The sequence below is a fragment of the Neovison vison genome, chromosome 6 (assembly GCF_020171115.1).
Source record: "Neovison vison isolate M4711 chromosome 6, ASM_NN_V1, whole genome shotgun sequence".
In the NCBI taxonomy this organism is placed as follows: domain Eukaryota; kingdom Metazoa; phylum Chordata; class Mammalia; order Carnivora; family Mustelidae; genus Neogale; species Neogale vison.
The window spans coordinates 165,869,007-165,881,753 of NC_058096.1; the positions used below are offsets into that span (position 1 = coordinate 165,869,007).

The 12,747-nt window shown below is 43.9% G+C and overlaps 2 protein-coding genes across 2 annotated transcripts in view; one reads left to right on the forward strand and one right to left on the reverse strand.

The window, feature by feature from the left end:
- MGLL (monoglyceride lipase) overlaps positions 1 to 12,747 on the reverse strand; it is a 240,951-nt gene that overhangs the window by 182,591 nt on the left and 45,613 nt on the right. The window lies entirely within an intron of this gene.
- Positions 12,363 to 12,747, forward strand: part of KBTBD12 (kelch repeat and BTB domain containing 12) — a 73,418-nt gene continuing 73,033 nt past the window's right edge. The window contains exon 1 of the mRNA XM_044252877.1: positions 12,363 to 12,382. The gene's annotated coding sequence lies outside the window, so the exon portion shown is untranslated. The remainder of the gene's footprint in view (positions 12,383 to 12,747) is intronic.

Genomic DNA, 12,747 nt, shown 5'->3' on the forward strand with positions numbered 1-12,747 from the left:
TTCAGAAGCAGTGCCAGGTTAGGACCCGGTGTCCCATCCCCAGCCCTGCTTTCCTGTCGCTTACCAGCCTTGCCTCTGTCATCCAAATCAGTGAACGTTCCCTGACCCTGTTTTCTGGAGGGCCTGAGGCAGGCATGTGAATGTGTCACAAAGGCGAACAGGACAGAGCCCTTGGCCTCTAGGAGTTTTCAGGCTTGATGGGAAACTATGACAGGTGTGCACACGTGCTACAGAATGGAGCTCTGAAGGGAGAGTGCCATGTGACAGCCACAGGCCACAATGCTTGGAGCCCTTTGGATCCAAACAGCAGAGAAGAATAGCAAAATGAAGGTGTTGCAATTTCTACAACCTCCACCCTCCCATACCCACAGGTGCTGAGCTGAAGCTGCAGGCGCAAATATCACCCCCACTCCCCCCCACCCCCACGCCTCTGGCCCCATCAGGTCCTGGTGGCCTCATTCCTCACCGCCCACAAACCTCAGGAGGAGGAGGTGTGGCAACACATATTCCAAACTTCCAACTATAAGAGCTGGAAAGTACAAAAATACTTGTTTCTCCAGGTTCCATTTCTCAGCCTCTCTCAAAGCCAGTGTGTGGAGAGGGGACCTGGCTTCTGTGGTCATGATGAAATTCTAGAACTGAGGTCTGGAGCCGATGACCAAGAAAGAATTCTTGAGACATCTTTGGTGCAAAATGGTGGTTTATTAAAGCACGGGGACAGGACCCGTGGGCAGGAAGAGGTGCTGCGCCAGGCATGTGAGGCGTGGCTGGTTATATACACAGGAGTTGGGTAGGTGAGGACAAAGGGGTGTTCAGAAGGGCTACTGGGGTAAAGAAGACTGTCAGGATATTGAAGGCCTGGTTACTATCAAGCCAAGCCCGCTTTCCCTCTAATGGGGCATTAACATAAAGACAATTGGGAGTCTCCTGGTGGAATGTTACATTCCTGCTATCAAGCGTCCTTGTTAGTGAGATTTGGGTTTAGAAGAAATTTAACTTTATTTAGGGGCTTGAGGAACTGAGTTATTTGCCTCTGGAAATTGTGCTATTGTTAGATAGCTTCTTTGTTGTAAATCTCTAGGACATTGGTAAACCAAGGGAGACTCTTGTCTTGCAGGACTGTGATCTCTGCAAGTTAACTATTTGGTTTTCTTTTAGGGCAGCCACAGGTGCCTGAGGAATGTCACATATATTACTGAGGGGAGTGGGTAGAGAGGAGGTGCAAGGTGCCAGCTTTTGCTTTGTCCTCAGTCAGCCTCCTGCTCCCTCATCAGTCAGAGGCACACCCACAGGTCACCTGGCGGTGACTCAGGTCCTCTGACAAGCTCTGTGGGAGAGCATGAAGCAGCTGTGGAACTTTCTAAAGTCCATGCGCTCTCAGGGCACAGCAGCAGGCAATGGGGGCCTATCTGCTGACTGTGGCCCCGGGACACACGGTCCCCAGTGCTCTAACATCCAACCCTGCTTCCTGGGCATTCCACACTAGCTGAACTGAATTCCACTACCCATACAAAGTGGCTCTGACCCGCTTACTGGTTCATTCCCTAATAATTATTGAGCACGCCTTTGTGCCAAGCACTTTTCCAGATGCTGAGGATCTAGCAAAGAAGAAGAGAGACAAACTACACTCCCTTCAAGGGGCTAACATTCAGCATGAAAAAAGAACCAGCTACAGACAAAAGGCAAAATCAATGGTGTGATAACTTGGATTCCTGTTTCTTATCTCTCCCTTTCAAGTTGCTCCTGGTTGCTTGCTGAAACTAAAGCTGAAAGAAGAATCTCTCGGGGTTCCCTGCATCCCTTCCCCTACAGGGTGACAAGCCACTTCTGCTGATGCTCAGCTTCTGCACCAGACTCCGGAGGTCAAGCCCTCGGTCCAAAAACTACAGTGTGGGTGAAATACTACTTTCTTAGTGCCAACACATTCTAGTGGAAGTTCCCATGCCACCAGTATGGCCAAACCTTCCTTTTCCCAGAGTCACATCTAAGTTCTGGTGCGGGGGCAGGAGTGTCTGACCAACAAAATGGAGTCAGGCCAAGGGGCATGCATTTTTATGCTCAAAGTCTGCCACTTGTCTGCACTGACCCACCAGAGGTCCATTGCCCCAAGGTCCTTGGTCTTTCACAAGTCTCCGCCTACCAGTCTGCACCAGCCTCTCTGGTTCGGTGGCTCTCTCCACCACTGGGGCCCCAGCAGGATTTGCCAGCCTCTGGAATGGTTACCTGAAGCCCTCGCTGGCCAAGATGCTATGGAGTCTTCCTCTCTTTGGGTTCTGGCTGCCAAATTGCCCCACACCTAGTCTGGCTCAACAGGGTGTGATCTTTGTTTCTTCTCCTCCAGAGACCTCCCTGTTTCTCATTTGGGGAAAGGAGTACTATGGGAAGAAGATCCATTACTGTAAGTTAGGTTTTCTCCCAAATGTATTACACATGCCAATAATTCATTTCTCTCTTGATTGAAAGAGGCCGGGCTCCTGGAATCAGAAGAGAGCATTTCTTCCATTCCCCACCTGCCAGGTTTTCTGAGTCCTGATTCCCCCATGCACACACACCGCCGCATCCCCCCAGAGGAAATGAGCCTAGAATGCTTTCAACCTTGAAATGGTATAGAGAAGCAAAGCATCATAAGGAAATACTTGACGAAGGAAGGAGGGTGGGAAGAAATAGATAATATTTCAAAAATATCACTCCATAGACAAGAAGATAGAGCAGAAGAACTACAGCAGGAGAGTAAGAATGAAGACCAAGAAAAGAAAGCTGATACCGCTGGTGTGTATCCATTTGTCATTCTGTGGCCAGCTGGGGTTTTTTTGTTTGTTTGTTTTGTTTTTTTTTTTTTTTGGTGGTTGGTGGGGGAGATGAATTAAGTTTAAAATAATCAGGTTGGTTGTTCATTTTTTCACTTAGATGCCTGGTTTTCCCTAGTTAAGGAACTGCTCAACCCAAGTGATAGATAGTAGTTCAAGATAGGAACCAGTGTCAGGAGTAGTAGTTAAGATGTGTGTACTTTCCTTTAAAAGGTGGAAGTGTCATGGGACAGGATTGGATATGTGAGGAGAAAAGTGACTTCTCTATCAAGGAATAGCTGCCCAGAGGCAATCACCATCAAAGGGAGCCAGGCACGGGGTAGATTAGCTTCAAGGCGCAAGAAGGAGGAAAAAATTAAACTGAAATGGCAAAATATACCCAAAGGAACACAGGAGAAGCAACTCAACATGGGAAGAAAGTGAAGGCTAAAAATGAAGCAGTAGGGACGCCTGGGTGGTTCAGTTGGTTGGACGACTGCCTTCGGCTCAGGTCATGATCCTGGAGTCCCAGGATCAAGTCCCGCATCGGGCTCCCAGCTCCACGGGGAGCCTGCTTCTCTCTCTGACCTTCTCCTCGTTCATGCTCTCTCTCACTGTCTCTCTCTCAAATAAATAAATAAAATCTTTTAAAAAAAAAATGAAGCAGTAAGTCACTCCCGAGTAAAGTACATATTCACATATAATCTATTCAAAAAGCACGTTCCCTAAAACAAATTTTTGGTACATCAGTCTATTTGATAATATTAATCCTTCATTAATCATCTGGCAAATCATTTGAGAATCAGCTAACATCCCAGAGAGCCCAGCAGCTTCCAGCTTAGCCTCTCCACCCACAGGCAGCCCTAGCTTTTAACACCAAGTTTTACTTCCTCTAGAAACAAATGAATGAGGGGAAATAAAGTAGCCACATGAGACATCAAACAGTCTTCAGAGCAAACTAAGAAAGAGTCATTAACTTAGCACAATCATCTGGTAAGCAAAGCCAGAAGCAGGAATGGAATCAGGTGTAGAAGGACCTAAACAGGGCTCACAGATCAGGAGCTTGTGGGAAAGGGAGACAAAGGTTTTATCGAACAACTCTAATATGTACATGGAAATATAAATGCATGCAAGGATTGACATGAGCTTCTAAAACGCTTAAAGGAATTTTACTTACCAACATGAAATGTGTTTTCTTTTAAATATGACATGTGCACACACACAATGGAATATTATTCAACTTTTAAAAGAAATGAAATACGCGTATCTATTACAACATGGATAAATCTTAGGGTTGCTATGCTAGCTAAAATAAGCCAGACACCTATGAACAAATACTGTATGATTCTACTTGTGTGAAGCACCTAAAATAGGCAAATTCATAGAGATATAAAGTGGAATAGAGGTCTCCAGGTGTTGGGGGGAGAGGGGAAACACTGGAGCAAGGGTGGGGGGTGGGGGGGACTTAATGGGTATACAGTTGCTGTTTGGGAAACTTTTTTTTCTTTCTGATGATGAAATTTTGGAAACGGTTAGAGATGGCTGCACAACATTGTGAATGTAATTAATGTCACTGAATTGTACACTTAAAAATGGCTAAAATTTTATGTATATGGTAAACGGTCACCTTTATGTATATTTAACCACAATTTAAATAAAAAAAAAAAAAGAGGGAAGCAGAAAAATCAGTACCAACGGCAGTCTGGGAAAGGCTCAGCTGTGTTTCCAGCTGGAATATGGAGGAAAGGGCCAAGAGCTGCAGAGAGAATGAGGACAGTTAATAGAAACTAGAAAGGCAAGGAAACAGATTCTCCCCTAGGGCCTCCAAAAAAAAAAAAAAAAAGGCGCAGCCCTGCAGGCACTTTGCTTTTACCCCCAGAGAGACCCATTTTGGACGTCTGACTGTCAGAATACAAGAAATAAAATTTTGTTAAAAGAACAATTTTGTACTACCACAATTTTGTTTTATTTTAAACCGGCTGACCTAATACTACTCCCTTATCCACACAGCAGATATTGTTACACTTCCCTCCAGGGAACATTCTTCTTCCCTGCCCCACCCCAAACCTGGGCATAACTAATCAATCTTTTCTCAGGCTGCCAGGGGACCTTCCACTTGAGACCAAAGGTCATAGGGCTGCTGGTTTTTCCAGGTACACTTGCCAGACGTAGCAAATAAAAGTACAGATCCCAAAAGAAGCAACAAGCACCCAAATTCCGTTAAATGTGAATTGATCATGCAGTATTTAGGATATGTACTTTAAAAACTGTTGGTTATCTGAAATTCATATTTAATCGGACATTTCATCTGGCAACCCTATTTCCTGGCCACATTCAGTGAGCCCATACATAGTGGGTTTGGGTCGTTTTGCATTTTTTAAATGATTAAGCGTATAGATGGGTTATTTTTTAAAAATCTGATTTCCAGGTTCATTTTAAACCATATCCTCGCCCACTTCCGGCGGACGTTCAGCGGTCCTGGCACGCGGGCCTGCGCGGGAAGAGTGGCGCAGGCGCAGAGTGGCGTGCAGGCCTGCCACTTGTGGATTGCCGTCGCGGACCGCAAGGATGAATCGCGCAGGCGCAGAGCGGCCGGAGCTCGGGCTCCCGGGGCGCCGAGGGCGAGCACCTGTCGCTTCTGAGGAGCTGCCAGCGCTCACCCTCCCCCTCCGCAGGGCGCGGGCCCTCGGTGCCCTGCGCTCCCAGCGCGGTCTATTTATATCGCCGGGGCCTCAGAGGCCCATATTGGGCAGTGCCCGCCGGTTCAGCCCGCTAGCTGCCCCGCCCCGGCCAGCCCGGCTCCGTCTGTGCGGCCACAGGGCCGGGTCACGGCGCCATCGCGGCAGCCTCTGCGGAGCCAGTGGGGCAATGCCTCAAGCCGGGGGTCAGCAGCTTGTAAGTAATGGTGACAGAGGGAACGCGGCCCCTTCTGAGAGCCTTGTCTTAGCTCGAGGGCCAGGCCAATGGAGAAAGGTCGAGGGCCGGAGTTGGGGGGCAGCCTCCCCGGCCCTTGGCACTGGCGGGGCCCACTGCGCTTCCCTCCTGTCATCATGGGGCTGGCTCCTGCCTTAACAGATTAGCCCAGCAGTCACTTCCTTCTCGAGACCAGTTTTGCTCAGCCGGGAGTCGCTTCCCTTCCCTTCCCTTTTTTTTTTTTTTAAGGTTTTATTTATTTATTTGAAAGAGACACAGAGAGGGAGCACAAGCAGGGGGAGTGGGAGGAGGAGAAGCAGGCTCCCCACCCAGCAGGGAGCTCCATGCAGGGCTCAATCCCAGGACCCCAGGATCATGACCTAGGTCTAAGGCAGACGCCCAACGACTGAGCCACCCAGGCGCCCCTCTTCCCTCTTTAATGTGGCTGCAGTCACTGCCCTAGCATTAATTACATTAACGTTTGCCTCCCTCGCTAGACTGTAAGCTCCATAAAGGTAGGAAGCGCCTTCTGTCTTTCCCTTCCTGGCTGTCTGCCCAGGGCCTTGGCACTTTAAAAAGCCTCAATAAGCATCGAAAGTATTCCCAGGCAACTCTCTCAACTTTAAAGCCAGGAATATAATTGCCCTGCATCCCCCCTCCCCCACCGCCCCGTGATTCTTAAGAGGAACTAATGAGCTACTGCATAATGCACAGTAAAGCATTTTGAAAAGTATAAAGCGCCTGAGAATGCAAAACAGTGTGAACTCCTTAAAGGAAAGCAAAAAGGAAACTTCTCTTATTTAGCTTTATCACTTATAGGCCTGGTGGTTATTAAACACCTAGTGTGTGGGATGGATTATTGCTATTAAGTGAATAGGTGTTTTTCCATAGAAGTGGGAGACTCAAAAAAGTGCATTTAGGGTAGTGTGGGTATTCTGAGCCATTTCTTACCAGTGTCTATGCAAAGTTGTAATACCAAAGCAAAGTAAGGCGTGAGGATGGAATGGTGAAAACCAGAGGTCACAAATAAGTGGCTGTAAGTGAACTAAAAGGGCGGGGGTGGGGGGGAAGCAGCAGTGTGAGAAGAATTATAAATGAGGACTAACATTCACGATAATGGGAGCTGGGGAAAGGAGAGTAGATGTGCCATCTGAGAGGTGGCAACTGTCTACTCAGGTCCTGCACACCGTTGTCACCATGGGAATTAAGTCTCCACTGTTGCCATACCTTCCTTTTTTTTTTTCAGTAGATGTTACAATGTGGCAGTTTTGTGTGTTGACAACAACTTTGCCACCCTCCCCACCAAAAAGTCTGTGACCAGCCAATTTGTGATCTCTGGCTTCAGTTCTCTAAAAACATTAGGAGCTTAAAGAATCAAACAAAACTTTTGAGGGTAGAAAAGAATCTTCAAGATAATCATTTATTAACTGGTCTAAAACACGAAGAAAAAAAGGTTATCATCAACCTGTAATTTAGGACGAAGGAAAACCTTTAATTGCACAGACCTTATTGAGCAACCGTAAGGTAGCAGGCATCCTCACAGACAGATGTTAAAGAGTATGGAAATGACTAAAACATGAGCCCCCTGCTCTCAGTGTGCTCATCATTGGAAGGGGAGGCAGGGAGATGCAACAGTTACTATGTTCAAGGTGCAAGCAAGGAAGGGCAGAGGAAGCTTCAGTGGGGGAGTGATGTCTGAGCTGAATTTGGAAGAGCCACTTGTATTTCTTCAGGTCAAAGGGGGAGAAGTATATTCCAGACAGACCAACATGTGTAAAGGTAATGTATGCATTAGAATAGTTAATGGTTTGGTGCTATTAAAAGACTGAAAAGTGTAAGAAAGAAAAGCCAGGAGATGAGGCAGGAAAAGTGGGGAGATGCTGGATTGTGAAGGGCCTTGTGATGTTTGAGGGGCGGTGTTGGTGAAAATAGGCTTCGGATATATTTTTTTAAATCTTTGTTATTGAAGTATGTTTGACATAGCATGTTATGTCAGTTTCAGGTGTACAAAGTTGTGACTGGACAATTTCAGACATGCAGTGCTCACCATGGTAAGTGCAGTTCTCCAACAGTATCCCCTCCTTCTGCACTTCCTCAAGGCAACCCTATCCTGAATTTGATATATTTTTTTTAAAGATTTTATTTATTTATTTGACCGAGAAAGATTACAAGTAGGCAGAGAGGCAGGCAGAGAGAGAGAGGAGGAAGCAGGCTCCCTGCCGAGCAGAGAGCCCGATGCGGGACTCAATCCCAGGACCCTGAGATCATGACCCGAGCTGAAGGCAGCGGCTTAACCCACTGAGCCACCCAGGCACCCCTGAATTTGATATTTTTTATAATTAGCCTTCATTTCTTTATATTCCACCACAGTTGCATGTATCCTTAAAATATAACTTTTGGGGGGTGCCTGGGTGGCTCAGTGGGTTAAGCCGCTGCCTTCAGCTCAGGTCATGATCTCAGGGTCCTGGGATCGAGCCCCGTGTCAGGCTCTCTGCTCAGCAGGGAGCCTGCTTCCTCCCCTCTCTCTCTCAGCCTGCCTCTCTGCCTACTTGTGATCTCTCTCTGTCAAGTAAATAAATAAAATCTAAAAATATATATATATATATATAATTTTTTTAACTTTTTATTTTTTGGTTTTTGAAAGATTTCTTTATGAGGGGGGAGCTTGAATGGGAGGAAGAACAGAGGGAGAGAGAGAGCATCTCAAGCAGACTCCCCACTGAAGGGGATTCCCCACTCAGGGCTCTTATCTCATGACCCTGAGATCATGACCTGAGACCATGACCTGAGCCGAAATCAAGAGCCAGACGTTTAACTGACTGAGCCAGCCAGGTACCCCTCATTTTTTATTTTGATGTAATTCCAAATTCACTGAACAATTCTAAGAATGGTATTTTTAAAAACTCCCATATACCTTTCCCTGTATTTACCAATTGTTTATATTTATTTTTTCAGAATATATTGTCTATATTTACCCTATTTAGAACATAACTATTTTGCATATTTTAAACATGAGATCCGTGGTATGTAGCATCTATTCTTCTAAGTCTATGATGTTTTTGAAATTCCTGTTGATACATGTAGCTCTACTTCATTCTTTGTTTATGCTGTGCAATATTCTCTTGAGTGATATCCTCCAGTTTTTCTCCTCTCATATTAATCAGTATTTAGGTTATTTCCAAATTTTTGCTATTTCAAACAGTGCTACTGTGAATTTAAACTAGTTTGGACTTCCACAAAACATGGAAGCAAGCTCATGCATCATCCCTTATGTAGAAAAAGTAGCAACTTTAAAGATAATGTAAAGATTATAATATTAAGCATTATAAAAGCAAATCCTTGGCAGCTTAAATTAACATTTTTATGCCACATTAAAATTTGTAGCAGTCCGTCTCTGAAAACTAAATATACTGGACATGGGTATAACTGCATTTTGGATTTGCAAAGTAATTAGGCTTTATTCTTGTGATTTGTATTTATCTTTGCTACTCATTTTTTCTCTATTATTATGGGTACTATTAATATGAATGCACCAGTTCAGTCTTCTATAAATTGGAGCAGAGAATAACTTCCCATTGATATCATTGAGAACATTTATACAGTTTTGTTTTGCTGATGAGAGTAGAATGCCCTCCCTGCCCTCATTACAAGAAAAAGTTGCTGTCAGCTCTCTCTTATTTATGAGCTGTGTCTGTACCCACAAGCAATTTGTATATGGACCCAAACATTGTTATTATTAGAAAAGTATTTATACAGGTGTATCCCACCTCAGCTGTACCAAGCAGATTTTACCAGGCAAATGGTGTATTGTGCATACATGGCCTTATGTCGTTCTCCCAACTCTTAAATAATTCTCAAAGCTAATCTCAAGTGAGGAAACTGAACAAGGCTAAGAAACTTGCTCATGTTAATTGATAGCAGAGCAAGGATTCAAAGCCAGGCCTCAGTAACCAGCCAAAGTCTGTGTTTCTAGCGTCTGATCTGCACTCTGTTACACTACTGTAAAATAACAATAACTTCCATTTATGGAACACTTGGATGCCAAGAACTGACCTAACTGCTTTTATATACATTCTTCCCATTTTACAGATGAACAAACCAAGGTTTAGAAAGGTTAAATCATTTTAGGATTATAGCAAGTAAGTGGCTAAACTGAGATTCAAACCCAGGACTCTCTTCCTTCAAAGTCCCCATCTGCAATGCTAGTACCTTCTCTGTACCTTATAGATACAGGACCCAATACTGAGAATGTCTTGGAAGTGTGGCAGTGCATTCAACTGCATGGGTATTTTTCAGGGTTTCCATCAGTAAATTCATTTGGTCCATAAATCCATAGAAATTTTGAGTGGCTTTCAGGAGGTGTATAAAAGGCAAGTAGAAGGAGGGGATACTTAGTAAATATATGTGCCCATCTAAAAATGTATAAATGTTCCTTCAGAATGTTGGGAACAATTATTTCTGTTTTAAAAGTGTTTGTTTTTGTTGAAGCCAATGTTTGGGGCAGACAGGCTGTATGTAATAAAGTATTTATTCAAGAAATTGATTTCTATTTGGGAACCTTGGGAACCAAATGATCTTTTTGAATCAAAAAGATTTAAAGATTTAAAGATCTTTAACTGGCCTTAAGCAGAGAAGTGGAGGTTAGGCACCCAGATGAGATATTATCCTACTCAGGATCTAGAGAGTGGATTTATTTATAACAGTAGAGCAAGAGTCGTTTTCTGTATAGCCCAAAAGCTAAGAATGGATTTTATCATTCCAAATAGCTTTTAAAAATCAAAAGAATACTGTTTCGTGACACGTGAAAATATATGAAATTCAAGTTTCAATAGCCCTAAAACATTTCATTGGCACACAGCCATGCCCATTTGTTTATGTATTGTTTATGCCTGCTTTTTCATTACAAAAGCAGAGTTGAGTTGTTAGGACAGAGACCCTCGAGCCGACAGAGCCTGAAATATTTACTCTCTGGCCCTAATTTGCCCACACTTGCACGAAAGTGAGTGGTTAACGGTGTAGACTTTGGAGTCAGATAGAACTGGGTTCAAAACTCAGTTCCTGCACCTGTAAGATGTTGTGGCTATTTAATGAGAAGAGATAAACTTAGAAGAGTGACTTAAGGTATATTGTCTTCTATCAAGAAGGAATGAAGGAGTGCCTGGGTGGCTCAGCTGGCTAAGCATCTGACTCTTGGTTTCGGCTCAGGTCATGATCTCAGGGTTGTGAGATCAAGCCCAGCATTAGCTCTGCGCTCAGTGAAGCGTCTTCCTGAGATTCTTTCCCCCTTCTCTTCCCTCCCTCTCTGCTCTTCCCTGTCACACACGCACACTCTTTCTAATAAATAAATAAATAAAATCTTTTTAAAGAATAAAGATAATTAGAAGTTCCTCTGTTTATTTTACTTGACAGTATACTAATAGAAGACATAAGAATATACCAGAAGTGGGGGTGCCTGGGTTGCTCAGTGGTTAAGCCTCTGCCTTCAGCTCAGGTCATGATCTCAGGGTCCTGGGATCGAGCCCCACATTAGGCTCTCTGCTCAGTGGGGAGCCTGCTTCCCCCTCTCTCTCTGCCTGCTGCTCTGCCTACTTGTGATATCTCTTTCTGTGTCAGATAAATAAATACAGTCTTAAAAAAAAATATATATATATACATATATATATATATATATGGAATTTGGAATTTTACAAAATATATCATTGCAATTACCATAAACAACCTTTTTTCAACCTGTTCCCATATGCCAGTCATACCAGTAAGGACTTTTGAGTGTCAGTTACAGCAATCCCAATTCAAGCCAGCTTCAACAATAAAAGAATGGTTTGTCACTGAAAACTGAAAAATACAGATCTAAAGCATGTTCCAGACCCATTGCTCTGGATTCCCTGCCTTCTTCTCTGTATTTGCTTTGTCCTTGTGCTGGCTTATAGGGACATGGCTGCAGCAGACCTCTCATCTGTGTAACACCTGGACACGCCCCCTGTTGAACCAGAGACCTGAGCTTCACTCTGATTAAGCCCATCTCTGGTCTCACACTCATCCCTGAACCAGTCACAGTGGACCTACCCCATCCATTCCATCAGAAGACAGATTGGATCCTGGGGGAAATCCAAAATTGTCCACCGTAAAGTTGTTTATAAGGCACTACTGTATTTATAGAGAAGAGAAACACACACTGTACTACTTATTCAACTTTTAACTTCTCTTTGAAACTAATGCTGCCTGTGTTTTTATTAAGGTAGTCCCGTGCCACAGAGTTCAACAAGGTGGTTTGGTTCTTGTCTTAAAGATACAAAATCCTGAGGCACCTGGGTGGCTCAGTCAGTTAAGCATCTGCCTTTGGTTCAGGTCATGGTCCAGGGGTCCTGGGATCCAGCCCTGTGTCAGGCTCCTTGCTCAGCAGAGAATCTGCTTCTCCCTCTTCCTCTGCTCCAAAACGCTCTGGTGCTCTCTCTCACACTCTCTCTCAAATAAATAAATAAATCTTTAAAAAAAAAAAAAGATACAAAATACTAGGGTTGCGGTCATAACATTTGAGCCCCCAGCATTTCATTTCTTCCTAGCAACATCAAGATCAACACTTTGGAAACTAAGGAGTCTGGACTGCCTGCATTGTACCAGATCTAGTGATCCTACCTGGAAACTGCTCTTGGCTTTCTAGCACTGGTATTGGTATCCTCTGAGTGAGTCTTAGGTATCAGTACAAATGGAATAGGAGAAACTTGTTAATATTTATCTCCTTATAAGGAAACTTTTCTGGTTTTCATCTCAAAGTAACAGCTGCCATCTATAAAGTTGATTGATGTGTTTATGTACAAAGAGGCCCACATAATATGATTTGGGCTACTCATAATGTGTTGTAGGAGAGCTCAGAAATATAATCACCTCTTAATTACCCATAGTTGGATTCTCTTGGTAAAAATCTAAACAAATGAAAGTAAAAAACAAGGGTTCACTTCTAACCTACAAGGCCTCACAAAGATAGTCTTAAGCTTTTACTGAAGTCAAGCTGAGGCATTAATGCTGGAAAATCTAGCAAGGATTATTT